The 23156-nt window shown below is 37.0% G+C and overlaps 1 protein-coding gene across 3 annotated transcripts in view; it reads right to left on the bottom strand.

Moving 5' to 3' along the window:
* LOC119744375 (zinc finger protein castor homolog 1-like) overlaps positions 1-23156 on the bottom strand; it is a 68604-nt gene that overhangs the window by 37343 nt on the left and 8105 nt on the right. For all 3 annotated transcript variants that reach the window (XM_038220274.1, XM_038220276.1, XM_038220275.1), the window contains exon 2: positions 4511-4571. The gene's annotated coding sequence lies outside the window, so the exon portion shown is untranslated. The remainder of the gene's footprint in view (positions 1-4510; positions 4572-23156) is intronic.

The following is a 23156-nucleotide window of genomic DNA, read 5'->3' as shown; positions in this document are numbered from 1 at the left end:
GGTTCAAAAATTGAAAATTGTGTAAGCTACGAGTGGTTTCCCAGAGTAACATTTTTACATAAGGTTTATTTCAAAACCCTTCAAAAGTTCATTTCTGTGAATCAAAATTTTACTGTGTGGACCCTCCAAAACAGAGAACAGTTTGAAGTAGATTCCACATCAGGAGGGCTAAAATTTTGGAATTATTCTAGGAGCTCAACAAGAATTTAAAAATAATAATATGGTGCTTATAAAATGCTTTATACCAAAGCTCTCAAAACGCTTCATAATTATTACCCCTGTTTATCAGGCCATGAGACCAGTTTTTGCAGTGCTTGAGATCAGCGTATTCTGGTCTCTACTTTCACAGGTTCCGGTACCCATTTATACTAAATTAGTGTCTTGCCCAAGAACACAAGCACCATGCTCCCCGTCAGGGTTCGAACCCACGTACCACGACACATGAGTAGCACACAATAACCATTGCACCACAGCGCTCCACAATGTACAACTGTCTTTCTGTTTTCTCTTTTTTTGGACTCTTAAAAATCGATTTTAATTTCATTAAAAGACTGATTTAAATTTTCCATATGAACATGTACATGTACATGTACCTGTAATACGTGTACACAAATCAGAAGTATTAACAGCAACAAAATTCATACATGTAATTTAACGATTATTGGGCCTACCATGATCTACCTACTCTACTCTATAAACCCAGCTCATTTGCTCGCCTTCTTGCCCAACTATGGAAGCCGTGCCGAGACTGCCCTTTTTGAAATTCCAAGCCGGCGAGGAAAATTGTGGCATTTTCTGCGCGCCCAGCTGGTAGATTTTTTCCACACATTACTCCGGTGACGTTAGCGTCATGTATACAGTTAAAAAAGTCAGCTTCTTCGGACCATAATTGACAGGTCGTTTGTTCGTCACAGTATCCGTGCAACATACATGCACTATTTTAATTATTTCTTCCCCGTACAATTTGAGTGCCTTCATTTTTAAGTTAGGTAACATGGGAAATTAATTGGCTTATGGTGAACATGTGTGGGGAAAACATAATGAATCAAAATGCAATTATTTAGTATGCATGTCGATTATTTAAAACGGAAGTGACTGAGTCCATGAATTGTAATATATTTAAGAGATGGAATGCTTACAATGTACATGTACACACCTAAATACATGTGTAGATACATGTAGTACCATTCGGGTACATGTATGTTACATGTACATGTACAGTATACATGTGCAAAGGATACACAAAAATGTACAGGTATTTTCAGATACATGTAAATAACCTACATGTACATGCACGTTTGATACATTAACACATATCCGTGTGCACATGTAGTCATGTACTGGTACATGTAATTTCTTGAGATATTTTACAAGTATGCACAGGTATACAAGTATGCACAGGTACCTAATGTACAAGTGTGTTAACTAGGCCTATAGTATAAGATGCTGTGCATTTATAATCAAAACTGTACATTTTTTTTTTTTTTTTTCTAGTTACATCTTCCATCACCGACGAATAGCTCCTTGTCAGTTACACTTAGAGTCTGCCCAGACATTTATTTTACCAATACTCCTGATGATGTGTCCCTTGTCAACCATCATATTTCAAAGAGGGGATCTAAGCAGTATTCAGTTCCATAATTGGACGTCCCCACAGACCCCCATAGCTCAACTCACAGATGAGCTGTGTGTGGCCCAAAAAACTCAAAAACCTAGGGCTGGATTTTTTTTTTTTTGATCAGTATGCATTAGTTTCCACTTTTTGTGAGAGTGCTTAAAAAAGGTAATCACCCTGCTCGATGACGTATATGACGTGGTGTCAGAGAACAAGGTGTGAAAACTGTGCCTTGGTGATTAGGACTGGATAAGTTTGCAATACACGTGCTTACAACAGTTAAATCAAGGAGATACATTGTGTACAAATGTATGTAAATACTGAGTTGGCACTATTTATTTTGACCTTCTTCAGAGCTGCCAACATTTGCATCTTGCAATCAGGGAGATTTTGTACAACAATCAGGGAGACATTTAGAATTTTACATTCAACATAATAGGGAAAAAGTTTCCATAATCAGGGAGATTTTCAAATTTGTTCATCAGAACATGGAAAGATTAGTTTATTTTCAGGGAACTTTCTGCAGAATCAGGGAGAGTTGGCAGCTCTGCTTCTTATTTTATTTGACTATGGGCTCTGTTGTGAACAACAGAGGGCGCTTTTTAACCGGTTTTCGAGAGCCCCGCCGACGGGACACGTGAGCGAAAATACGCGTAAAAATACGCGTGAGCGAAAATATGCTTGGAGCTTATTTTGGATGTGCACCAAGCCATAGCATCTTCTCGTGGACGTCAGGCGCCGACGGTTATACGTTTGAATGTCTCTCCCAGTGGTCTCCCCCAACTCTCCCTTTCTTACCGTTGAGGGGGTACTTGTGCACAGAGCCCATAAGATGCATGGGAATAGTTCCATGAGGAATGTCACTGTGCAATGTATGATGAGCCACATCCAACATGCACCTTTGACTTACTTTATGAAAACCAACAGCCCAGTAAAATGTTAGATTCCAGAACAAAATTACCCGGAAATCATTTCAAAAGTCAACAAAACAAACTTTCAAGATTCAGAGCAATCTACAGAAACCTCAAAATATGTTCTTGAGCATCTTTAACAAATTTCTTTTTCAGATTTTGATTTGTCTTAGGTTTATTAATTAGTTAATGTTAATATACCCATTGTACATGTACCGATACATGACCAGGGCCCAGTTTCACGTCTCTATTTACTATTAGCGAAAAATCCCTGCTTACTGTACTGTTGCAAAAAAGTCCCTGCTTGCGGTAAGCGGGTTAGCGAGGAATTTTGGCCTTCTGCGCATCCGTACATCCCGTTGCCATGGAGGAATAAAAATTCTTCCATGCCGTAAAGTAAGGATTCTGTGCTTACTAGGTTAGCGCAGAATTTTTCTGCCAGTGTGGTTAGCATAGAATGATGATCGTAAGCGTGGAATTCTGTGGTTAACAGAGCCATGAAATTGTCCCCCCCCCCTGCTAACCACAGATTTTCTTGCTTACAGTCACCATTCTGTGCTAAAAGTGCTAGCAACAAATAACCCTAGCATCCTTAATTGTGGAATGTACGCATGTGCATTTATATTATAAGCCAAAGTCCTAACTAACCTGCAAAATACGCTACCCCTAAGCGTGAATTTTCTGCGACAGTAAGCGTGAATTGTTCACTAATGGTAAGCAGAGCTGTGCAATTGGGCCCTGGCTAATCAGTAAAACGACCAACGATGTGCCCGGACAAATCCCAACAATTCTTACCATAATTACATCTGGAATATCATGAGAAGTGACACGTCTGCACAGCCAGCTGACCTTCACTCGACAGACCGTGTATTAACCCGGACAACTTTTTTATCTCTCAATTTTCGTAGGAAACATTGTAAGGATGTTTGACAATCGTAGCCATATTTGGTAGTTAGGAAGGAAGCGGGGGAGAGAATGACTAAAATTCATGCCAGAGTCGGCTGGACAGCCCTTCAATGATGTGGTAAACAGTAACAAACACAAACTTTTACTTTTTCAATTATTTTACATACTCACGCTTTAGTGAAACAAACTGCAAGTTTGTTTTATGTATGGTTAAGCTTTTTAAATTAATTCACATGGAACATACGTTTCTATTGTACATTTACATCAAGGACATACTTATGTACATGTGTACATCTAACAAATATAACATATTATGTTCATAAAAATATATCTATGTACAAAACGTAACCAGCAACTACACAGAAGTTTTTCCAACTAATTAACTTTCCAATAACAAAATTCGCAACAATGAGTCCTTAATAATTGTTCAAATGTTGCAATGCTTCAACCCGTTATGAGTCTACATGCAAATTTCTTGAGTAACAACAGTCTTTTTCACATTTAACGACCCAACCGCATTGCCAATCTGAAATTGAAATTAGTCCAGAACATCTCAAATAGCTGCAAGATATTCCAGGAATTCCGTCTCTCCCTAACTCTGAAGTGCCAAATCCGCAAGGCAGACGGACAAATCTCTGACCTTTGGAGTAATATTGTGAAGGGAAATCTGCCCCAGTCATATTTGAGGATGAAAATGTTGACCTTATAGTCCTTAATCGTATGTAATTCTGACAATTTGATAGTTGAGATTGCTCCGAGACGTAGTCAGCTTTCTGAAGGAGTCACGTACATGTACATGTATGTCATGTAAATGGTATCAATGGAGAATTTCACAGTAGATACAGTAACACATGTGTACATGTGTTATTTGTTTATTTATTCTACAGTTCTACAGACTTATTACATGTACTTCAAAGACGTAACGGTATATAACAAAATCATCAAAATGGACTAAAGAAAAACATGGGACAGAAAAACCAAAATTTCAACTTGAAAAAAGAAATATACATAAAAAAACCAAAAGACAAAAAACAGACACAAAAGACAGACAATACTTTCTTATTTTTTCTTAACTTACCCATGCCTTGTCCTCCTATGGCAATCATTTCTAACGCTTTGACATCCAAGTGATCATCTACCTGAATGAAAAATGGGGAAAAAAGTTGCAGGGTATGGTTACAAATTTGTTTTTCTAAATATTATTAATAAAAATACCACAATTTATTGATGATTCATCAGTACTGAATAAATCTAAATCAGGCCAAACCAGATGTTGGTTCCTGATAGATTGGCGAAAGTTCAGGATAATCTCACAAGCATGTAACATGTTACAGGTAACACTTTCCCCGACACTTTCCAAGTTGATTCTATTTTAAGGCACAAGGAAAAAACAAACAACATACTGTACGTGCATCTAAAATTAGCACAAAACAAAATAAGGAAAAGAAATGAAAAGAAATTGCCGGGCTCACACCGTGACTATCTTGAAATATGACCGTAATTTGCAAGAGGCCCCTCATGTGACAAGCACTCCCGTCACATAAATCAAATAACAATATTGCCAACATGGAAAAACATATTGCATTACCCAACAAATACAACGTATGTGGACGTGTAACAACTTGTGATCGTGCTTCAACGAATGACAGGGAAAAAAGGTCGTGCTCCCTTGCACAATAAATCCACCGTCTTACAAAAATGCAAAAGTGAGTTTCCCCGTTATTTTTAGACCGACAAGAAATTTTGTTGACAAAGCAAAGGTTTACGGTTACACAAGACACAATAATTAATCTCTTCTTTGAACTGTTGTTTTGAAATAAAAATAAAAAACCTGATTGATAATGGTAACAGGGGTGAGATTGGGAGAAAATGAAAAATCCACAAAAATAATTGGCAGAGGGTGTGAGGATCCTATAGGGCCTATAGGTTGGGATAAATTTGCCTAAAGGCACCCCTAACGACATACCAATTCCTTCTGATCTAAAGGCCATAAACGTTTATAGGTAAAAACACCTACATGTACATGTAAGGACCAAAAAAATAATGGTTCTGCTTCCGGTTACCCTACCTACCCTATTTTGACAGCCCCTACCCTAATTTATTTTGGGGGGGGGGGAAATGAGGAGAAAACCCCGAAAATCATCAATTACTACCTTCTACCCTTGACTACACGCAGACACCTCCATATGATCATACGAAAAACAAATCGGCAAAAAAAAAAAAATCCCACCTACCAACTTATTTTCAAATGCCATGTAATCGGAAGCAAAACTCTTTTTATTTTGGCCTACGTTACGGTACAACCTCCAGAATTCAAATTTGGATTCTTAACAAAATTCCTGAAATCCAGCAAAAAATCCTGAACGCAGAAAAATCCTGACCAATCTCAGCCCTGTGGTTATTGTTGCTAAAAGTGTACTTATTCCTCCCTTTACGATTTCATTCAACCTAAGCCAGTAGCCACGTAAAGTCTCAAGTCATAAGAATTGTCTATTTTTACAGTCTGGACAAAAATCTCACCTATAAATATATAAAAATATCACTAACAAAAAGAGACATTGGACAATTCGTTTGAAGGAAACAACATTTTTCACAACCCAGTTAGCCAGAGGCTCATTTCTGCATGCAAAAAAATGTACACAGTAACAAATGACATCAATGAATGTAAGTAATAGATACATCATACAGTATTGTGTTCATACTCGCACTGAAGTACTGTAACTCCGTGGTAGGGTTGTGTCGTTTCATCAAACAAGCATGAAATTTTAATGCACCGTGCTGTAACATACATCACATGAATGTTAATGTCGGCAGCCATGTACAGCTCCTTGCGAAACAAAATGAATTCTGGTTCAGCATGATACCCTCAACCCCGGCTAGAATTTCAAGCCTCATTTGGTCAAAGGGAGAAATTATGCAAATTCTATAATCCTCTCCCTACTGATCCGGTTAAGTGCTGGGTCATAATTCTCCCAAGAATTTTTTTAATCTTTTTTTTTTTGGTCATCCCTCTCTTTTTGTGGAACGAAACCCCAGGTTATTTTGTCAGCTAACTATGCACAGGATATTACTTGGTTTTTTTTCTGTTCTGAGATAATTAAGGTGTACGCTCATGCATAAGAGATGCTGGTACGAAAACAGATGATTCTCGCAAAAGGTATTACATTTCAGGGAATGAATGACTCTGACAGTTTGTCCTGCAAAGCATCTAAAAGGGAGGGAAATTATACAGGAGAAATGAAAGGTAGAGTCAGTTCCTTGAAACAGAGTGTCTTCTTAGCAATGGAATGATTCACAAATGTAAACACCCATACTGGAATTTGTATCCTCGTGGAGACATTTCTTTGTCTTCGTGTACTAAAGTTTTCGAGTTTGAAAGTGTAGTTTCAAAATGCTCCTATTTTAACAGGAATTAATTTCCTTGGCTGAAATTCGGACTTGAAAATATCCCTTACATAAAATACTTGAATTTGCGACACATCAACCCGTCTTGGAAATTCCTAATTTTTGAATAAAATCCATTTCGTGATAACCTTGTGGAGACTTTTAACTGTTTCTCAACATCTCCCATAAGGTTTGTACACAAAACTTTCTGAGGACTTGGCCCATGCAGGTCCTCGGTTCTATAGAAACCTATAGAAATTGCCCTGTGGATACAATCTTTCATCCCCTATTATACACGTTTCCAGAGGGTACCGTGTATCAGATCACACAGTCGTGTTATCTTGTACTTACCAGTATGAGGACCTCCTACTGTTCCCTTCTTTTGCTCCTATTGTTTGTACATGTACATTGTACTTTTAACTTTTTCTCAACATCTCCCATAAGGTTTGTACAGGAAAACCTTCCGAGGACTTGGCCCATGCAGGTCCTCGGTTCTCAATAATCCCCCATTGTCCCAAGTCCTCAGTCATAAAGGATAACAAGATCATGTACCGGTTTTGTGTACTGAAACCCAATATTGGAATGATCACCCCAAGGAAGCGAACATATAACTTAAAATCTACGGTAGGGCCCCTATACATTTGTAGGACATTTTGCAACTGTCATGCAAATGTTTTGAGAGATTTATGAATGTGCTAGGCAACATGCTTAATTTTCACAAACGAGTAGCTCAGAGAACAGGACCAAGTCCCATATAGCGAACGAGAGAGGGCGCTTACATGTATTTACCACACGAGAGCCCCATGGTTAAAAATTCTACACAGTGGTGGATAAAGACAGCATCAGACTTCATAGTCAACCAAACATAATCTTTGAAGCATAAGGACTGTAACAGAGGGTCACTCAAATTTCCATCACAAAATACCAGGTAGAGGAAAATGCTACTTCTGTTTCTGGGGGCAGTTCAATGAAAACAGATCCCATCATGCCACTGTATACTCTGCATGGTGGGACATATGAAAATGGAGAGAGTAGCACGTGACCTCAAAGATGGCGGTATCTGGTATCCATGAAAATGGTCTATGAAGGCCGTAGAAACTCCAACATCATGAACTGAACACGTATTGTACATTTACATAAACATTTACATACATTGTACACAGTGAAAATTCTTCAGCATGTTCAATTAAAATACCACTTTTTCTTGCCTCGTCTGGTCTAGAGTTTAGTGCAAGTCCCGACTTGACGTGTTTGTTGAGACAAATGGCCAGAGTAGACAGCACTTAATGAAATTATGCATAAATCACCAAGACACTAAGTATTAGTTAAAAACCAGAGATAATTTAGCTCACTACATATCTTCACTTACATGAAAGACTCGCCCAACACAGGCAAATCCATGGCGACGCAAGCTCTTAACCACTTTCCAATTTACAAATTTATTCCTATTTTTGGGCTCTTTTATTAATTTTGCCATCTGTGGTTCGGAGGCCAATGCTGTCCTTTTAAAAAAAAAAAATTCTTTATTTTTTGTCTCCTCTTTTATCCTCATTGATTTTTTCCCCCTCCTCAAGGCTGGAGCTATGTAATAATGCCAATGGAATAATTTTACAGTCAAATTTCGCTTGAAAACCGAGAAAATTCAGCACCATCTGCTCGGGAATTTTTTATTGGGAAAAAAAACTAATTAAATTCGAGGCTGTTGAGTGTCTTTTGATCACCATGGCAAACAATTTATGGTAAAAACAATAAGCTTTTGCCTTGAAGAACAGACACGATTATTATTAATGGTCTGATGCATATTAGGCCGTATTGTGCAAATTTGTTTTCCAATTTGGGTTTGGCAAAATTTGATTGTTGGATCGCATAAAAAAAAGGCAAAAACCGCGACTGTTACTCAATTATCTACAGTCCAGTGATCATTTCTGCATTCTGGGTCTTTTTTATTTATTCGGCCTTCAATATTGTTACTGTATAAACATACTTTTTTGTAAAAGAAGTATTTTGATAGATTTTGTGCATTGTACACTGACTGGAAATGCAGGTGTGTACTGAAAATGATACATGTTTGTTGTAAATTGTACAACAGCAAATAGTACATTTTGTTACTGTACAGGTACATGCACATGTGGAATGTACAGATGAACATGTATACATGTACATGCACATCATGTACATGTATGCACCAATGTACATTGTAGGTACATGTACATGTACATGTACATACATGTATATGTATAAGTCTACATTTTCATCATGTACACACGTACATGTATGTACATTCCTGGTTCATTTTTTTCAACTCTATTTTATGCCAGGGTACAGTTTTCCCATGATGCCATTTTAGATCCTAACAAATTGAGAAATCAATAATCAGGGTACACTGTAACTGTCATCCACATCTACACGTACGGAGAGTTTTTATTAATTAAAACATCAATACTGTAAATTGTGCTAAAAATAAAACATGTCAAACAGTGGCAGAGGACTCTCTTGCACTAAAAATAAATTATAATTTCTTTGTGGAAAAACTAAGTGACTATGCAATTTATTTGTCATCTTGAAATTGAAGTAATTTAATGAAAAACACGTGTACACTAAGAAAGAAATTTGAAGATTTTTAAACATATTAGACTTTTTTTTGAATTTTGAATCGCTTTTTTATCTGTCATTTAATACAAAAATATCCATCCCAAATTAAGGTCAATTGGGCCTGTAAACATCAACGTTGCGCCGTCACAATTTTTATTTTTTTATTTCCACAGATCTTCAGCTGATTGTGTCAAGTCCTTGTTCTAAATAAGGGAAGAGTTCTGTGCAGTAAATGAAGTGTGTTATCTCATATGATCACTGCTTCAAGCAAATGCATCCCTAAAAAAAAACAAGTATAGATTTTTTTTTCCGCAGAAAAAAATAGAGTGGAATAGCTACACATCTTCGGATTAATTTCCTGTGGTGGCATTGATTTAATAGTGAGGGTTTTATTACATTTGCATATTAACATGAGTAATGAAGTACGGTATTTCATTTTGTTCATTATTTTCTGTGAGACAAACATACGTACATGTACGTGTACAAAGTGTTTTCCCAGCATATGCGCTGGAAATCAACCGAAAGCAAAATCAAATTTTCACGGACACTTAAATTTGGTAATTTCTCGAGAACTTTATAATCAAATTACGTGTGCCTTTCGACATTTTGTACTACTGTGATACCTTCACACTGTGAACGGGCGGACTTAAAAACTAATTTGGAGACTGTATGTGACCTTTTTGGTTGCAAATTTATTTATATGTATTCCTTGAGAAAATTTCCATCTTTACGTTCACAGTCATGTTTTTTCTTAAGCGAATAGGCAAATCAGTGTACAGTACCAATATGTACACTACATGTCCATGAACACATACATCTACATACTTAACATTTGTTATCTCCAATCGTCTAGATTTACGACATTCCGTTCTGTGTGTACATGCTAATACAGGAAGATTTTGTGCAAAACCAATAAAATGACGAAATATGCATACAATGGTTCTTTTTTTATTTTCATGTGCTTAACAGCTTTATCACTGATTTGGTCATTTTGTATTTTTAAGCTCTAAGCCAAACTTGCGTGTCCAAAGTCTACTTCAATAAACTGCAACGGACCACCAACAATTTTGTGTTGTATAAATAATTCTTTTAAACTTCAACAATGTGGGGGGAAAAAATACTAGAAACTGGAACTGGGTTCCTCTTGGATAAAACATTGACGTTTTGAAAGTTGCTCAGGGGTGTTTTATCTACGGACTTTTTAAGAGTGTTTTTCCTGGGATTGCTTATTGATGCGGGGACTATCCTCTGACTGTTCCTGCTGCAACTGGAGAGGGGTGTAAGACTAGGGGGGCTGGGGCTATGGAAATGGACCAGGCAAGGGGCGCAACCAGGGCTCCATTGATTGCCAATATTGAGGTGTAAGGTTACTGATTGCAAGACTGGGCTTCGTTTGAGGGGGAAAACTCACTTTTGTGATTAAAAAAAAGTTTCCAGATCAGAATCTGGGTTAATCACTACTTACATGTAGATTCGTCTAATACATTTTTCTCCTTTATTTCAAGCAAGGGAAAAAGATCAATCACATGATATCAATACATTATGGGACAAATGTTGAAATGAGCGAAATTCCAGTGCCACATCGCTTGTATTTTGTACCAAAATTAACCAAACTCGGAGAATCCAGTACACATGGATTACTTCCTGACTGGCCACTGACTGATGTAATATTGTTCAATAAATCATTGCATAATGGGGAGTTCTAAAAATTGTACATGTACATGTACCGGTACATGTATGCATACATTTAGTACGTGTACATGTTCATGTGTATGTACATGCACATTGTGTTGAAAATTTCATGTTTGGAGAAAAAAAATGGAAAGGAAAATAAAGTCAAAACACAATTCATGTAAGCAATTCAACCAATGAGTAGTAGTACCTGTACAGTGTACTACATTGGTACAGTGTACTACATTGGTACAGTGTACTACATTGGTAGTACAGTGTACTACATTGTATTACATTGTATATATTCACTGATGAAATAAACCATGGAGTGCTGCTTTTGTAAGTTAAAGCATTACAAGGGGCAGTTTTGGGATGTACAGGGTCTAATGCACAAATAAACAATCTGAAAGCAATACATGTCAGTACATCTACACATGATTTCACATAAGGCCTAGTGCCGCAAGGTACAAACACAGTCATCAACACACAGAACAATTACAGTTTGTCAACTTACAAATATAACCCCAACCCACAGTCCACCTGCAAAAAACACGTGTACCAACCTTCACAAATCCCTGGACCAACTGACGCAGTTAACAAGAAGATGTCACCAAGTCAACTGACACAAAACCACAACAAAATGTCGCTACATGAACAATACAGGTGCAAGATTGAAAGTCGAGTACGCTTGTTGGCCTACGACAATACAAAGCACAATGAAGCTTGCCCAGGACTGGCGAGCTTTCTTCGGGAGACGATACAGAGTACGTCTGACTCAGAGGGGAAGTTGTTCATTAGGTGCAATATTCCCCCAAGTTTCCTGGTTTGTTCTCTCCAGTCTGCCGAGGTGAGGAGAGGGGCGGGCAAGGGGAGGATGGACCTGCCTCCCTTCAACGTCCTGACGGTATACCCAAGACTTGAAGTCTGAGCACAGCCTCAGTATCTCTCACTCAGATTTGGACCTTTGTTGTGTTTACAAACATTGATACCTGACAGTGATATTAAGGTTGGACATCAGACTATTTCTGACTATTTACTGCATTTTTACATACAGTGGAATCTCGATAAGTCAAAACTCAGGGAGATTGGCTCAAATTTTGAGTTAAGCAGAGTTTTGAGTTGTCCAATGGATTTTCTATTCAACAATGATTGACGGGAATAGGTTTTTACTTTGAGTTAGAAGGGTTTTTGACTTAACAGATTTTGACTTATCAAGACTTTTTGACTTATCGAGGTGCATTCTTTGTAAGTGAAGGAATTTGACCCTTCTCATGTAAGACAATGGAACCAGCTCCTTATCCCTTTGGCAATACATTGTAAGAACAACAAGCTTACACGGATGTACCGGTACATGTACTGTGATGTACATAATATTATTGTCCAGGACTATAACTGTGAGAGTGTATTCGTACAGCATTTAGCCACATTGTCAGGAAGGAATTTGAGAGAATTGAGGACAAGGAATGGGAGGAAAGGATGAGGGGAACTTATCCATTTTTCACAACCCACCCCAGAGTATGGAATCAATTTCCCTGTGACCCGTACACGACACTGATTAATAATCATCTCATTGTTGTACACGCATCACGTGTAAAACAATCGCAAAGCAATGGCCACTTCCTGTGAGGAAGGAGATCCAATCAAGTCTTTCCAGCCCAAAATTGTAAACCTCTTTAAGAATTTAGAAATAATAACCAAGTTGCCCAGGAACTATAAGACTGATTTTTCTATAATGGAGACTTCCTTGAGGAGGGTAGGGCAGGTCCCTATAATCTGCTGGCTTGTCATCAAATTTGGTTGTGTCTGCGTACGAATTTTGGGGAAGGAGGGTTGAAAAGGGTTACTGTAACCTTTTGTTGTTTTTGAAATTGAACCCTAGCCTTGTCTCAACTCAACTTACTCAAGGTTCTTTCCTTGATGAAGTAAGGTTCTTGGCACATGTTGATGTAGCCTGAAGTCAAGGCTACTAATGAACCTGGCATTGATTTTAATGGTTTGTTTTTCCCCCTTTTACATAAATTTATATGAACTATTAGATCGTTGAAAAAAAGCAAAAAATATGTGGACATCTTTGTCTGTATGCTCAGAAATGCAGTCAGCAAGTCAATTTTATTTTGCGCTTTTCTTGCAGTGACTTAATTCTTACTTCAATACTGCAGATTTGTTTGAAACCAATGTCTCACTGCACTGTCATCATATACAATGTATAACAATTAATGTCCAAAGGTTTTGATAATAAAAATAAATGCCCTCTTGACAAATTACTCTTATATTTAAATAACAATAACAAAAAGAAATGGAAGCATTTTGACGTAGTTTTCCTATCCCAGACAAAGTCTGTCCTGAAACTTCATGTAGCAATGACTTTTAGCCTCTACTGCCAGTCATCATATATATATAACAATTAATGTCCAAAGGTTTTGATAATAAAAATAAATGCCCTCTTGACAAATTACTCTTATATTTAAATGACAATGACAAAAAAGGAAATGGAAGCATTTTGACATAGTTTTCCTATATCCCAGACATAAAGTCTGTCATGAAACCATGTACAATGTAGCAATGACTTTTAGCCTCTACAATGATAGTGTGTGTAAGTGAACCGCTGATTTCACATAATTCTTTTGTGGAAAACGCAATATCCTGTCTGAATGTAAGGAAAATACTTAAAATGCATTGTTGTAAAATCCGGGAAGACTCCGGGTCAGTTTGGGTTACCCATTTTGCTTGTAGTCACAGCAAAAACAGACCTTCAGCGAGGTTAATCATTACACCAGGTAAAACTCACTCGCCAAATTGACAATTTCTGGTATTTTCCCGGTGGCAAATTACACATTTAATTCACAACATCCTGGTCTCCATAATGCAAGAAAAAAAAATTACTTTGTCTTTCTAGAGTGGGGAGGAAAAAACACAATGAGTGAGGGAATGACTGAGATCAGGGCAATATTGTACAACTATTGCCCAGACGTTTGTATCTAACTGATTCAGTATCATTACCCAATCAGAGTCAATGGATAGAAAAAGACATATTAACCTCACTTTTAAAGGGAATATACAACATTTGCAAACATCGAAAAATAAAATTACCGAGATTTTATGAAATACCTTACTAAAAATACTAGGATGTTGGTAAATGACAGTCTAAAGCATCCTGTAATATCATGGCACCTGGTGTGAAGTCATTTTCAAGAAAATGGTATTTTTGTATAAATTTCCAACGGTGGTCGGCCGACCACCGTTGGAAAAACCTAACTATTTTCAACTACTGCTCTAACTTCACCTATTCTTTTTTTTGGCCTTACACTAACCCCTCAAATAGTTCATTTCTGAAAATTACAGCAAAAGCCAATGATGTACATTCCCTTTAAGACAAATTAAAGCTATATCATTTTGTAATCATGTGAGTGACAAAATGTAAAATACTGTACATGTACAAAGGAAAGATCAAATGAGGACATGTGATGCTATGCATCAACCCAAATGCACTAACCCTCCTGCTATTTAAACAGTCAAAGACTATTATAAGATGGAACGGACTGTCAAAAACAAAGTCAAAGACTGTCAAAATTTCCATCCACTCCCCTGCTATACTTTTATCACAGGCTAGTCACCAGCAGTCAGATCATGTCAAGCAAGCACTATGACTAGTCAAACTCAGCCAAAAGACCATGAACAGACAAAGCACTTAGCAAGTCGAGGCACAGCTTGCTTATCAATTACCCACAGTCAAAGCAAAGCTGTATCAAGTTACATAGTCCCAGCTAGTCAATCCTGCTTTATGTACAGGCTGAGAATTCTTAACTGTTGAAAACAGTCACTTGATTAATTTTGACTAAAAGGATTACTTGGCACAGAATGTATGCTTGCATAGGAGGGTACAATACCCATAAATGTACATGTACACGTGAACATCCAAAGTTGTACTTTATATGCATGTAGATACAAATGTAGGCAGCACTTGGTCAATTTTCATTGTAAAGAAATGCAAATTTATAGAAATCATAGAACACATCGATACACTGTTCAATTTCTTTTCAATTTTATCAAGTTGAACACAGAATTTCTTTTTAACTTGAATTCAAATTAATTTTAAAAACAGATCCATCCAGGTCAAAAACGCCAGAAATGTGATTTCATACAATGTGCAAATGATTTAATGCACACAACAGGTCCGGAACCAGTCCCCTTGCCTATACAATTAACAACAAAAGTACCGTTGAGTCGGGTACACGGGATTCTTTCTTTTCAGATCATTTCAGCTTTTGGGCTTTGTTTATTCCCAGTACTATGGCAACACTGTTCTAAGCAACTCCATGGCAACCCCCTAATGCTAAGGGTACACTGTACCGTCACAGCACCTGGGTGATTTTTTTTTACCCTACACAATGTATAAAAAGGAAAAATCCTTGTGTTGCTTTGTAAAGAAATATCCATGTCTTGTTCAAAGGTTGAAAAGCAGTGTCAGTGAGGGCAAAAGCAGACACACGCAGGGGGTGTTTTTGGGTGATTTTTCGGACAACTTTTTTTGTTGTGGGGGTGATAAAATTTCGGAATCCAAAGTCAACAATTTAAGAGAATAATGAACCGAGTTGGGGTTTGCATGACAGGGCAAGGATTTGAATGACAGGTGTGTACAAACGACTAACCATTTCTGTTATCAGGTTTTTTGGGGGTTAACATTTAAATGCCAGAGTTGAAAAATGAGTTTCACTGAAAAATATATGCGTACATAAAAAAAACTGTTAAGTGAGCAGGGAATACACATGTACGTGACACAAAGCCAAAAAAATGAATCATAATCAAACATTAAGAACAAAAATCAAATTTGATATTCTTAGGGATGAGGTTTTCAATTCCAAAAAAAGGTCTAAATATTGGATGAAAGGTCTCAAAAATGCAATTCTTTCCAAACTGGTCATGTCTTTTTCTCAGATTTACATGTAACAGGTCTGATTTCAGACAAAAGTCTGAAAAATCTTATGCACTTTTTATTTAGACACCTTCCTTTTTTTCTTGGGATTTTCCCAAACATTATTTGGCCTTGCCTTCCACTTAAAATGTGCCATTTCCTGGTAGTTTTACAACCTGGCAAAACTATTAAATACCTTTATCATGCTGCCACCATGTCAATCATGTTCCCTGTATCCAATAACAGCACTGAATGATAATGTTTTTGTGCAAAAAAGAACCAGACTGTTTCTCCTTCCAACCGCGCCTTGGTTACGCTGATTAGAATGGGGAAAAATATCAAGATGGCCGCAACATGATAATGGTCTTTTGGGTCATAATTTGTTCAATAGTTATTTGTACACAACCAAATTACGGTATTTTGTTGCAAAATGTATGTAATTAATACCTGCATAATGCAAAAAGCTGAAGCACCTTTTGCGAACCAAAATGCACGGTTGTCATGGGAACGAATGATGTAATTAATGTACTTTCCCACCAGTACATTTTGCTTGTATGTTTCGGAGCGAATCAATGAATGGAAAACAAAAATTAAATGTACACCGTTGATTGATCTAGATCCATTTTCTACTCTAGAATGGCAGATGCAGTTGTAACAAAAATCAATATAATCAGTATCCAGATGAGTGTTAGAAGTAATGCAGTACTGAAAAATGCACACCTAAAAATTGACATTTTATAATGTATACGTGTACATTATGTGAAACAACACATGAATCGCACATACTGAGTAGAATAATTTATATGAATTATGGCTACATTTGTACGGATTTAGAAAACAAATTGACATACCTGACCAAAAAAAAAATAATAACAAAATTCCAGGAAATAACATTGCCAAAAGAATCCTCCCTGACTGAGCACATTCTTCAACAGTGATGCAGTTAGCTGATTTTATACAAGGGCATCTATTCCCCCATTGAATCTGCTGGCTGGATGACGTGAAAGCATTCTAATTATAATCCGTCTTAAAATAAACCTGTCAAAAGTGGGGCTTCGTGCAGTCAGTCGGGGGTCGGTTACTAGGCAGTCATATTATCTGTTCCAACTACCATGGTTACTGTTTAGATTTGTTTACCCGAAGGGCGAACATAAAAAACTGACGCGTTCTTTTGTGTTCGTATTGAGCTGAATGTTAAATAACAGCTGAACATTGGAGTAGAGGTTAACAATGAAAATCCGGATGGGTCTAATTTGCAAAGGATTAGTTACAAACTGTTTGTTAGCTCAAAGTTCAAATCAGCGAACCAGAAATTAAGATTCCATTTTAGCCCTCTCTCTCTGGCTGATAAAAGTGACTGTTTTTAACTGTTAAAAAGTCCCTTATAGCCGTGCTTTGACTGGAGGGGATTGATATGCTAGCTGTACCTACATGTACAATGTTACCTCTTTTGTCTGACGGAATTTGACTAGTCATAGTTTTCACACAAATTCATGTGATCTGATTGGTTTTTATTTGTCTGTATTCAAATGCATTGCAGGGGGAGTGGAAGAAATTTTTGACTGTTTTTTGTATAGTTTCAAAACTCTTCCTTTTTTTTACACAAAAAAAATATTTTTAGTTATCAAATATATATTTTATAAAACTAAAAGTGACTGCACTATTTTGAGCAATTTTTAGAAATTACATAAACGGTTTTCCCACAATTTTTATAAATAAATAAATGGTTAATTGTTTTTCCCGCTTTAACTTGAAGCTTGTCTAAACTTTCAGAAAAATTATCTGACTAGGTAATGACTGTTTATCTATGATGTGGTTATGAGTTGCTTTTGTGATTTTTCAGTTCCCATTGGGCAACGTTAAAATTTTCTCTGAAAAGTTCCAACTTCATGTTTTGTTTTTACCCACTTCCTGTAAACATTACAGACCAAAACAAAATCAGTTGCTATAAAACTGATATATGTGTACTGGATGATACATGTATGTACAAGTGCGATGTACCGCACTTATTTTAAATTTTCTTTTATACAAGGGAATTCTGAGTACTGCAAATGAATGAAAGCCTATAATTAAAGGTAACATACAACATTTGCTTTTGCTGTAATTTTCAGAAATGGATGGATTTAAGGGTTAGTATTTTATAGCAAATATTGTTACATTGACCTGTTTTAAAGTTTTCTGTTCATAGATGCTGGAAAACCAAGAAAAAAATGTTGTTCTTGTAGTTTGGTTACCTGACCCTACTTCAGACAATTTATAGACTTCGCGGAATTGTCAGGCAAGAAAACCAGACTAGCTGGCTTGCACCCATTCACAGATGTGTAACTGATAGCAAACAAAATGTGGACTAACTAAATTTGGTAATTTGGGGGCAGTATTTGAAAAAAAGTTTTTTTTTCTAACGATGGTCGGCTGACCATAGTTGGAAATATAATTCCAGTTTTCTTGAAAATTACAGCATTACAGGTGCCATGATTTCACAGGATGCTTTAAGAGAATATAATTCACTTACAGTCAAGTAAGGTACCGGTATTTCATAATAATTTGGTAGTTTTGTTTTTTGATGTTTACAAATGTACCTTTAAGTACACTGCACAAGTACACATAATGTACATGTACATGTACATGCATGTACATGTACATGTACAGTCTATAGTGTACATGTTTATGTACATAAAAGGCGCAAGACTTTGTCCACATTAAGCAACAATAGTTTTCCTGAAACACCAACCCTGAAAGAAGAAAACACCAGCAAATACTTGTCCATCACCGAGGCAACAGAACAATGGGCGGAAAATCTTGCGTAGGAACCCTTAAATTTGTGTGATTATGTAACAACATGCACATGGCAAACAGACAGGGTGAACGCTGAATCAATAGGTTGACGTGTAGTGAACACATGCACACCATCAAAGGTCTCATTACACAGTGCTCCAAAAATCAGGGAAAGATTTGTGATAGGGAAAAAAAATGAACTTTGTTCTAATTCAACTTTATTAAGCAGTCGGTGTGGCGATTATCTAAGTGGTGTTTATCACGCAATGTTTATCATCGGTGATAAATGGGTACTAATATTCTGTAGAAATAATAAAAATACATCTCTTACTGAACTTTAATAAAATTAAACCCACCAAAAGAAAAAGGACTTAAAAAAAATCTGAATTGGTTTAATTTTGTTTTCTCGGTTAGTAATAGTACAGAAACATTTTCCAAAATCTTTTAATGAAAGATCCCAGGAACAAAGAACTAGTTCAATTACTACGCAATACCGTAGCTTCCAAGAAAATACACTTCATCAATCGACAACTATTTTGATTTTTATATTATACAACCGGATTGGTTAAAAAAGTGTTTCAATACCTTTTTTTTTTCACTAAACATTTCAGTAATCATTTGCTGACTTTAATTTTGAAAATATATGTGTTAAGGCAGGTGCAGAAATCTATGCAGGGGAAAAAATAACTTGTCTTTTCTCAGTTTCTGGTGCTTTTTTTTTTCTTTTCAATTGAATTTTGTTTTTATTCTGGGTAGTAGGCCTTCTGAATGGTAACGTTTTAATATCCAAATCTTGAATGAAACTTGGGACTAGATAACTTATAGAGTATAAAATCACTCTCATTTTAGATTAAAATACTCAGAAAATGATCAATCTAGTGGAAACTAGAATGGAAACCCAATCTACTTGATTGATTGAATTTCTCTCTACAATGGCACTATCCCAAGTTTCAGTTGGTGGAAGTGAATTTTCACTTGAAAGCACACATACTGTAGTAACTTATGTGAAAAAGGAAAACATGTACTGTACATTTACTGGTAAGTAAATGTTTTCACAACCAGTCAACCTATGGCAAAAGTTTTAAAAAAGTTTTTATAAGCAAACTTTTCAATGGGTGGATGTGGCACAGAACACTACTAGCCCTAAGGCCAAAAAAAAAAGTCTCCGGTTTCTGGTATGCGCGCGCGTCGCCGTAGCCATGCGCGCCGGCAAAATGAAAAAGTTTTTTTTCCAATGAAAGATGATGTCTCAAAACCGCCAAACTCACTGGTTTGACTGGAATCCTGCTGCTGCACAATTTTAATGTGTTTTTAGATTGGGTTATGGTCGAGAATAAGCTTTATGTGGCCTCTCTGGACTCCCATATATTTGCACTAAGTTTAGTCGGGCACCATTTGCAGTCATCAGCCGACATTTGAAGCAAAAACAATCAGGTAAAAAAAAAAAAAAAGCCGCGTCGCCGCACCACTTTTTGGGCAAGCTCCATACCAGAAACAGGAGACTTTTTTTTGGGCCTAAGGTATACAAGTTCCGAGCTTGAATCCATTCTAGCAAGCACAGCACCATATCCACTGACCACTAGTCTTCCAGTCATGTCATGTCCTAATTTGGTGAGAAACTAGGCCTGCCTGGTTAGCAAAGGCCATTCCCCAGGGGCCTGAATGAATAGCACCAGTGTCACAGGAAACTGACACAATAGAATATGATTGTGTCTGACAGGTAAGGGGGGGGGGAGGGGAGGGGGGAGTCGAGACTAGGGGAAGGGTATACAAAGCAATGATGTCATCCCTTCCCGTTGATCCTTCCCCCCTTCCCATTCGGCATTTCTGGCCTAACGTCAAGACATCTTGAATTGATGTGTACAGGCAGGGATTTTTAAAGACACTGCAGTCGCGATCTTGGTTGCATCTTTAAAAATATGCTTGTTAAGCTGCCAAAGTATGGTTAATGCATTTCTGTTTTAGCAAGAGTTAACCATGGTATTAGAAGATTGCACTGCTGAAGAAAGTTGCATGGATGTATGCAAGTGCCTCCCCACGTTAACACTCTTGTGTTAAGATTGTATCACTTCCAAAATTGTGAAGAAAGATACAAAATCTTTCAGCAGCTTTCCACATTTAAACAGAAACGGAGTACAACAATGTACGTATTCATTTTTGACCTTTGCGTGTCTGAATGTAAAATATCAAGTATTGCGATCACAGACACAGGCCTGCGCTCACGCAACTTACAATGTACAGCGATCCACTATCACATTACAATTATCCAAACACAATTACCATGCAAAATAACTCAAACTACTGCACTCGGGGGAAGAAAAAAATTGCATAAAATATACATGTCCTGTATGTGTTCATGACTAAGCCGTTACTTGTACATTACCTTGGGTATTCAAAGGAGAATTGGAAGAGACTGAAACAAAGCCAATATGTGATAAATCACTCCTGATACTCATCGGCTGGCCATGAATACGAGCCCAAGCACAGAGACAAACAGAGAAGAAAGAGAGAGAAAATACACGTCCTTATGGTCTAATTTTTCATCACCATCTCAGATGCAAATTAGCCAGCTCTTTGGGGCGTGATGTATGGATTTTTATTAAGTAACATCAGCCGGCGTGCAGATTACAGTTTATTGGGTAACTCGGTGCATTATTTGCATTTGGCGTGCTTTTTTTTGCCCCTCATCCCCCCATTCTTTCCCTCGGCACAGCCAGCATTGTAATGTGTTTCCTGTAATTACAGTCTGGCTGGTGTTTTTTAATGGACTCACCGTGCGCTGACATTGTTAAATATCGCATGCATAAACCAAACTCCCTTAAATTAGTTATTTATTGGGTAGGGAGTGGTGTTTACGTCATGGAGCCTGCATCGGTGTGCTGTAATTAACCATTTACGTGATGTTGGGACTGCAGACGATAATAATTACAGGTGAAATGAGCCTGATTCCGTTAGGCATATCTATAGTAAAACATCAAATTTGTGAAAACAGTCTCATCAAATAAAAAGTCACTTTTAGTATCAAAAAAATATTGTTTACAATTTTCAGTTCCACTTTAAAATTACTTTGTTATCTACGGTGTATACATGTATGTCTGGAAGTTTACAATGTAATGTACACTAATTATGGAGAATATAAATATGATTTACATATGTACCGGTACGTAAGTTTATATCTAGTCGGGGAAATGAGTACGTTATACACATACCCTTTAAAGGGTCCATGCAATGAATTTTTCTCAGGAACAGATTTTTGTGCAACTTAATCCTCATAAATGTTTGAAAACTATTTGATATTCCTTTTTGGTTCATTTTATTGAAAAGAGCACTTCTATTTAAAGATTTAAAAATGTCCATGCTTTTCTGGCCTGGGCAACTGAGGGCAATGTTGCTCTGATGTTATTTCAGAAAGACACTGATCAGTTTAGGGGTTTTCTGTTCAAATTTTGAACCCAAAATTTGCTCATTGAAAACATTTGTGAGAAAGAGTTGCTCACTGGCTTTTAAAATTGCCATGTACTGACACAACAAATCACTGAAGAATGAAAATTAATGACAGCATAGTATCCAAAATTCTAGCAACTTTTTGTGCTGAAATAGCTGTAACATTGAGGTTTCTGCCCGGAATGACATCACAGTTTTGCTCATGAATAGGGTGAAATTCGCGATGGCATGAAAACCACAAAGGCACCAAAATACCGGTACCCTTGAAAATGGCAAAACGAAAATTGAAAATAAGGTTAAATGGGACAAAAAGGTGCATTTTTCAGTGCATGGGCCCTTTAAGCAGACCCTGGACATATGTAATTTTCAATTTCTTGCTGTGGTTGAAATATGAAATGATGGGCATGTCATATCGAGTTTGCATTAGAGAGCCATAACAAGCTTTAACTACTGGTTGTGTGAGTCAACCGGTTATTCACAAAACAAACTGTTTAGTAACTCCCCCCCCCCATTATGAAGCACTTTTTTAATGATTGCCACTGGTTTAGCATGACAAAGTGATATTAACACACAATGGAAGTTTTCCCGAAAACCGGTCATTAATGTTAAAGTGCATGACACATGGCAACTGTAGGGAACAAAAGAGGCAGACGGAATACTTTTTTGATACATGTACACTGTACGTAGAAAACATAAAATACGTATTGTGTGCAGATGTACCTTTACGTGAGTTCTTACAATATGCCTACAAAAGGTTTTTTACTGTAACACACATTGAAAAAATGATTCACAAACACTGAACCAAAAGGCACTTTTTTTGCAAGGAATCTTCCTGAGCTCTCCGAAATCCTCCAGTTTGCAGAAAACATCCTGAATGTGTGCATAAAGTGAAGGACATGGATGTGGCAACTTCAAGAAGCATCAACCCTACAAATTCCTCCAAAAT

Source organism: Patiria miniata, unplaced genomic scaffold (assembly GCF_015706575.1).
Source record: "Patiria miniata isolate m_02_andy unplaced genomic scaffold, ASM1570657v1 HiC_scaffold_7, whole genome shotgun sequence".
Lineage (NCBI taxonomy): Eukaryota > Metazoa > Echinodermata > Asteroidea > Valvatida > Asterinidae > Patiria > Patiria miniata.
The sequence above is the reverse complement of the archived record's forward strand: the minus strand, read 5'-3'. Positions and strand labels throughout refer to the sequence as shown.